This window comes from Channa argus, chromosome 2 (genome assembly GCF_033026475.1).
Source record: "Channa argus isolate prfri chromosome 2, Channa argus male v1.0, whole genome shotgun sequence".
Lineage (NCBI taxonomy): Eukaryota > Metazoa > Chordata > Actinopteri > Anabantiformes > Channidae > Channa > Channa argus.
This window is the reverse complement of record NC_090198.1, coordinates 17,759,781-17,767,753: the sequence shown is the minus strand read 5'-3', so window position 1 is coordinate 17,767,753 and position 7,973 is coordinate 17,759,781. Positions and strand designations below refer to the sequence as shown.

Here is a 7,973-nt window from a genome sequence, read left to right as displayed (position 1 = left end):
ACTTAAGCAAATATAATACTTTAAATGCCATAAATATTATTTATGTAATTTTCTGTGTCGTTTGCATATTGTTTGGATGTTTGTGTGATTTATTTAATTGTTTAGGTAGGAACTATAGGTTTTCTCCTTGTTGCACACGGACACTTTTTTAAGACAAGTGCTCGGTAAAAGAAGAACATGTGGAGCGGTAATTTAAAGAGCTGAAGTTATGGTGTCTTACGTGATGTGTTGAGTTTCATAAGTTGTTTTTGTTTTGTTATATTTATTTTAATTCATTCTCTCCTGGATGTGCAGCCAGCGAGGTATGTGTAATAAGTTTGCATCCCGTTTTACATTTTATTTACGCATTTAATGTTTATGTTATCCACTACGTGTACAACGTGATTTGTCTATGTGATGTTTTATATGTTTAATAGTTCGACGGTGGATAAACCTAAAGCAAGAGCAACAAGCGCTAATTAAGAGGGAATAAATCCATCAGTTGCAAAGAGCTTCGGTGTTGTGTCTTTCCTGGAGGGAGTGACAGTCGAACTCGAACCTGCCGAATCTTCTCGATCTTGCAAGAGTCCCGACTGCTCGCCGACACGGAACTCAGATAAGACATTAGAAAAACGTTAAAGACACCCAAGTTCATCAGTTTTCTGAAGATGTTCATAAGATAGACACCAAAGGTGTGTCTTGAACGTGACAAGGACTGATAACTGATATTAGAGGATTAATAATAATTGAAATATTGTGAAGGTATTGAATGCGAAGAAAGTGATTGATTATTTGAAAGAAGTATTCCTTGCCACATTAAGTATATTGAATTGAATTTTAAGGGTTATTTACGGTTCAATGTTTCTAATGTTCACTCTAGTGTTCCAATAAGCATCTTGTTTATATTATTGTTACTTTGTTATTCAAATTTGATGTTTACCTACTATAGTAGAACGAATTGGAAACAGTAATGTGTTTAATTAACATATATGCTTAAGAAGTTGCAAACCAATGTAGTTAAGGGCCTTTATCACTCTGAAATAGTTTTGTAACAAAATGTCTCATACAAGTAAAGAAGCTCAGAGTGTGTTAGCTGGCATAGAACAAGAGGTGGATGTGTCAAGCTTTCCACAACCAACATCACCGTCTGAAGAGCCTCGTAGAAGTGAAAGAGCCCGAACATTAACAGAAAAGGGAAAGGAATTTCAGAAAGAAAAACTTAAGGTTCTCCTGCTACACTTTGACAGCACATATGAACGATGGAAAGCTTTAACCAAGGTTGCTAAAAAATCTGTAATAAAACAAGATCCCAGAGATATTCTACAGGAGCACATTGTCAGCATTCAAAGAGAGTTATCTGAGCTGAACAGTATTTATGATGAATACAGAAAAATTGATCGCCCAGCTCATGACATGCGTCGCAAGATGGACAACTGTACATCAATTACTGAGATTGTAGTGCAAAACGCTCAGTCTCAAATTCAAGGAGCAGAGGAACAGATCATTTGGCCTGACGCAAAATCAGTATTTGCATCCTCTGTATCCAGTGTTTCACCTTCTGCTTCCAGCTGTTCTAAGGTTAATTCTATGTACTCTAATACTTCCTCAATTAAAAGACAAGAAGCTGCTGCTGAATATGCTGCCACACAAGTCGTTTTAAAGATTATGACTGAACAAGAGTCTTATCAACAGAGACTATACAACCTTGAGGCTGAAGAAAAAAGGATAATTGCAGAACAAGAAGCTGCTGCATTAACTCATCGCCTGCAAGAAGAAAAGGAAGAAACGGAACGCAGAATAGAAAGAGAGAAAGAAAGGGCCTCTCTCTTAAAGAAACAACAAGAAGAGAATGCTGCAAGAAGAAGGTCTGTAGAAACCTTAAAGAGGGAGCTTGAGCGCTTAGAAGAGTTGAAAAGGCTAAATGCAGCCAAGGCAAAACTTCAAGTTTACGATGAAGGTGAAATCAATCAGATTAAGGGTTTTGTAGCACACAGCTCTGAACATCTTACAGTTACGCAGAAAGACATGCAAGTGAACAATGTAAATCAGCAACCAAAACCACCAAAGGCTCCTACCAGTGCAAGCAAAATTGAAACAGGAGAGCTTGTAAAGGTTTTGGCTGAGGCCATATCAGCAAATAGGCTTCCCATTCCAGAACCTGCAGTCTTTTATGGAGATCCACTTAAGTTTGCTCATTGGAAGGCATCCTTTCAGACTCTGATTGAGCAGAAAAACATTCCAACCTCAGAGAAAATCTTCTTCCTTCAGAGATATATTGGAGGACCAGCTCGAGAGGCCTTAGAAGGTTATTTTCTAATTGGTTCAGAAGAGTCATATGATGCAGCTTGGAAAATGCTCAGTGAACGATATGGACATCCATTTGTCATTGCAAAGGCTTTCAGAGACAAGCTATATTTCTGGCCAAAAATAGCCTCAAAGGAAAGTTCTGAGTTAAGGAAATTTGTGGACTTCTTGTGCAGTTGTGAATGCGCTATGAATCAGAATGAGAGTCTACAAATCCTTGATGATGGAAATGAGAATCAGAAACTGGCAGCCAAGCTACCTGACTGGCTAAGCACCAGATGGAACAGAAAGGCCACAGAGTATCAACTGGAACATGGGAGATTCCCAAGGTTCAGTTATTTTGTAACATTCCTTTCATTGGAAGCTAGTATTGCTTGCAATCCTATTACATCTTATCAAGCATTGGAATCAGAAAGGGTGAAGACAAAGAACAAGAACACCGTACCTTTTAAGAACCAACCCATTGGTACCAAGATATTCACAACAAATATCAGTGAAAGAAACGTAGTTACATGTCTGTTTTGTAAGAAAAGGGGACATGGTTTGCATAAGTGTCATAAATTATTGGAAAGGACAGTTGCAGACAGAATTAAGTTTATTAAGGACGAAGAACTATGCTTCGGCTGTTTGAGCACAGGCCATCAGTCTAAGAAATGTAACAAGAGGATGGTTTGTGAAGTCTGCTCAAAACGTCATCCCACATGTTTACATGAAGATCGCTCAAACCAAGAACAAGGAGCTAAAAGAGAACAATCTAAATGGAGAGATTGCAGTAAGGAAAGAATGACAGAATCAGTACAACAAAGTCTCACCAAAGAAATCACATCCAACAGAGTTGTACAAGAAGGTAACAGTGTACAGACTTCAGCTATAGTTCCTGTGTATGTGTCATCACCAAGAGATCCAAACAATGAAGTACTTGTTTACGCTCTGTTAGATTCACAGAGTGACTCTTCATTCATTCTTGAAGAAGTAGCTGATGCTTTAAACATGGACACAGAACAAGTAAGGCTAAAACTATCGACAATGTCATCTAAAGGGACAATTGTTGCCTGTAAAAGACTTAATGGTCTACAGATAAGAGGACTACATTCATCTAAGAAGATCACAGTACCAACAGCTTATACTCGTGAGTTCATTCCTGCCAATCGGACACATATTCCAACTCCAGAGACTGCTAAGGCATGGAGTCATTTAGAACATCTTGCAAAACACATAGCTCCACAGAAGGAGTGTGAGATTGGTCTTTTGATTGGTTATAATTGCCCACAAGCCTTATTACCTAGAGAAGTTGTAAGTGGAGAAGAAAACCAACCCTTTGCACAAAAAACAGATTTAGGTTGGAGCATAGTGAGCTATGGTGTCCCATGTGAGAACTATGGTGATGCTATCGGAGTAAGTCATCGTATCATTGTAAAGCAGGTGATACCAGAACCTACAACAATAGTTAAACTCAGAAGTGAGGTTCACTATGTGTGTAAGACTCAAATCAAAGAAATGACCATTCCAGATAATGTAATCAAGATGCTAGAATCCGATTTCAGTGAAAGAGATGTTGGAGAAGCAACTCTCTCTCAGGAAGATTTTAACTTCCTCACAAAGATGAAGAATGGAATAAAGCATAAACACGATGGTCATTACGAGATGCCCTTACCTTTCAAACAAGATAGGCCAAACCTTCCCAACAATAAAGCATGTGCTGTACAGCGTTTGTCAAGTTTGAAATGCAGATTCAAGAGAGACCAGAAATACTACACTGACTACAAGAACTTCATGAAAGACCTCATAGTTCGTGGTGAGGCAGAAAAGGTCCCAGAAGAAGAACTGAACAACAAACCAGTCTGGTATATTCCTCATCATGGTGTATACCACCCTCAAAAGCCTGGGAAGATACGTGTAGTCTTTGATTGTTCAGCAAGATTTCAAGACACATCACTGAATGATCATCTTCTTACAGGCCCAGAACTCTCAAACACCTTGCTAGGAGTTCTTTGTAGGTTTCGTAAAGGCCCAATTGCCGTCATGTGCGATGTGGAACGCATGTTCCATCAGTTCCATGTTAAACGTGAAGACCAAGACTATTTAAGGTTCTTATGGTGGGAGAGCAATGATCTAGAATCAACACCATCAGTATTTAGGATGAAGGTTCATCTGTTTGGGGCAGCGTCCTCACCTGGGTGTGCCAATTTTGGTCTGAAACATTTAGCCGCTCAGTGTCAAGATCAATTCAGTCAAAGTACTGTTAAATTCATTCAGAGGAGTTTTTATGTTGACGATGGACAGGTGAATGTTACTTCTGATGCTGAGGCAATCCAACTCATTAAGGAAGCTAGAGAACTTTGCAGTACAGGCAAGCTGAGACTACATAAGTTTGTTTCCAACAGCAAGGATGTAATACAAGCATTACCAAAGGAAGAGTGTGCTGATAGTATCAAAACCCTGGATATGGCTTTGGGAGAACCACTCTTTGAGAGAGCCCTTGGTATTCAGTGGTGCGTATTCTCTGATGACTTCCAATTTAGAATTACTGTCAAAGAACAGCCACTAACTAGAAGAGGTGTGTTGTCGACAGTAGCTTCCATCTATGACCCTTTGGGATTCCTAGCACCCTTTGTCCTACGGGGAAAGCAAATCTTGCAGCAACTGTGTCAAGATAAAGTTGGTTGGGATGAGTCTCTTCCAGAAGAACTCAGAACACAATGGATGTCATGGCTACAAGACCTTCAAAATTTGTCTAAAGTAAGGATCAGAAGAAGCTATTTACCAGTAAACTTTACTGATGTCAGGCAATATGAGCTTCACCATTTCTCAGACGCAAGTGCCACAGGTTATGGGGAGTGTACATATCTTAGAGCAATTAATGCTAACGGAGATGTCCATTGCTCACTTGTTATGGGGAAGGCACGTGTTGCTCCTACTAAGATAACCACAATACCACGGCTTGAGCTTTCTGCGGCAGTGGTAGCAGCAAGGACAAGTGTTGTTCTTAGAGATGAGCTTGAAATAAATGGTCTTCAAGAACATTTTTGGACTGATTCAAGAGTAGTTCTTGGATATATAAATAATGATGCAAGACGCTTTCATGTGTTTGTGGCAAACAGAGTCCAAAGAATCAAGTCCAGTACAGACCCTAAGCAATGGCATTTTGTGCAGTCTGAAGATAATCCTGCAGACCATGCTTCCAGAGGTCTAACTGCAGAACAACTAGTTGCTTCAAACTGGTTCACTGGCCCAGACTTTCTATGGGAAAAGGAGCTACCCATAGGTACAGTGGTGGAAGAGGTCAGTAAAGATGATCCAGAACTTCGGAAGGTGCAGGTGCTCAACACCAGTGTAAAGGTAGATAGGACACTGTTAGACCGCATGACAAAGTTTTCTGACTGGAATAGAGCCGTCAAGGCTATTGCTCGTCTTAAGTGCTTTGCTCAACAAATTAAAGGACTTAGACCAAAACCAAAAGAAACCACAGGTGTTGAGGAAAGGCAAGAAGCAGAACTTTACATCATAAAACTAGTCCAAAGAGAAACATTCAACAGTGAAATCAAAGGTTTAGAAAAAAGCAAGGAAATAAGATCAAAGGACAAAGTCAATAAGCTTCACAAATTAAATCCTTTTGTGGACGAGCATGGTGTGCTTCGAGTAGGTGGACGTTTGACAAGAGCTAGCCTTCATCCATATGTCAAACATCCTGTCATTTTGCCAAAGGCAAGTCATGTGTCTTCTTTACTTATTAAGCATTACCATGAGAAAGTACATCATCAGGGAAGAGGCATGACTGTAAATGAACTGCGATCCAATGGGATATGGATCATAGGATGTAGCAGTGCAGTTGCTTCACACATTTATAAATGCACAAGGTGCAGAAAGTACAGAAGAACTGCACAGGAGCCAAAGATGGCAGACTTACCTGAAGAAAGAGTGGAAATGACACCTCCATTCACGTACTGTGGCATAGATTGCTTCGGACCATTCTATGTGAAGGAAGGGAGGAAAGAACTGAAAAGATATGGTCTTCTTTTTACGTGCATGTGCTCTAGAGCCATACATATTGAAATGTTGGACGATCTTACAACAGATGCCTTTATCAACGCATTGCGTGCATTTATTGCAATACGTGGAAATGTAAGACAGCTAAGAAGTGATCAAGGCACTAACTTTGTAGGCGCAAAGAGAGAGTTCATGAATGCAATGAAGGACCTGAATCAAGAACAACTTAAAACATATGGATGTGAGTTTATCACAAACATCCCATCATCCAGTCATATGGGAGGTGTATGGGAGAGACAGATAAGGACAATTAGAAGTGTTCTCACAGCGATTCTGGATCAGTCTGCTAAAAGACTTGACAGTGCCTCACTCAGAACCTTTCTGTATGAAGTAATGGCTATTATAAATAGCAGACCTCTAACAACAGAGCATTTGAATGACCCCACAAGTCTCGAACCTCTCACGCCAAATCATATTCTTTTGATGAAGTCTGGAGTAATATTGCCCCCTCCTGGTCAGTTTGTAAGTCAGGATCTTTACCTACGTAAGAGGTGGCGCCGGGTGCAGTTCTTGGCAAATGAATTTTGGAGCAGGTGGAAGAAGGAATATCTCCTTAATCTTCAGCAAAGACAAAGATGGCAAAAGGACAGAAGAAACACAAAGGTTAATGACATTCTCATCCTTAAGGAAGATAGTTCTCCACGAACTCAGTGGAAGCTGGCAAGGGTGACAGAGGTGTATCCTAGTAGTGATGGAAAAGTTAGGAAAGTAAAACTATTGATCAGTGACTCCAGCTTGAATAGTGAAGGAAAGCGTACTTCTAAGCCAGTGTATCTAGATAGACCTGTGCACAAGACTATTCTACTGCTTGAAGCAGAGTAGATGTTATGATTGCTTTCAAGGATATAGTATTCACTCATTGTCTTAGCTTAGGTAAGAGTGATAAAGTTCAATTGTTAAGTGAAATCACAATAATGTGATTTGGTGGGAGTTTAAATGCCATAAATATTATTTATGTAATTTTCTGTGTCGTTTGCATATTGTTTGGATGTTTGTGTGATTTATTTAATTGTTTAGGTAGGAACTATAGGTTTTCTCCTTGTTGCACACGGACACTTTTTTAAGACAAGTGCTCGGTAAAAGAAGAACATGTGGAGCGGTAATTTAAAGAGCTGAAGTTATGGTGTCTTACGTGATGTGTTGAGTTTCATAAGTTGTTTTTGTTTTGTTATATTTATTTTAATTCATTCTCTCCTGGATGTGCAGCCAGCGAGGTATGTGTAATAAGTTTGCATCCCGTTTTACATTTTATTTACGCATTTAATGTTTATGTTATCCACTACGTGTACAACGTGATTTGTCTATGTGATGTTTTATATGTTTAATAGTTCGACGGTGGATAAACCTAAAGCAAGAGCAACAAGCGCTAATTAAGAGGGAATAAATCCATCAGTTGCAAAGAGCTTCGGTGTTGTGTCTTTCCTGGAGGGAGTGACATAATACACAAGGTAACACATTTAGAGAAACTACGGTAATAAAACACGAATTTATTAAAACATTATGACTCAGAAAAAAATTACCTACTAAAATAAAATTAATTATTTACTGTGCCAAGAAAAAACCAAGTGGGCCTGTCTGTCCTGCTGCGTCTTGGTGATGATCTTAGTCATCTTTGCTTGAGTCAAGGCCAATGCCCACATTCC

General features: G+C 39.4%; 1 long non-coding RNA gene across 1 annotated transcript; it reads left to right on the top strand.

The window, feature by feature from the left end:
• Positions 1-18: 18 nt before the first annotated feature.
• Positions 19-7,732, top strand: LOC137122160 (uncharacterized). Its single transcript, XR_010913734.1, has 2 exons — positions 19-302; positions 417-7,732. It is a non-coding gene; the product is annotated as an uncharacterized lncRNA (long non-coding RNA).
• Positions 7,733-7,973: the final 241 nt, after the last annotated feature.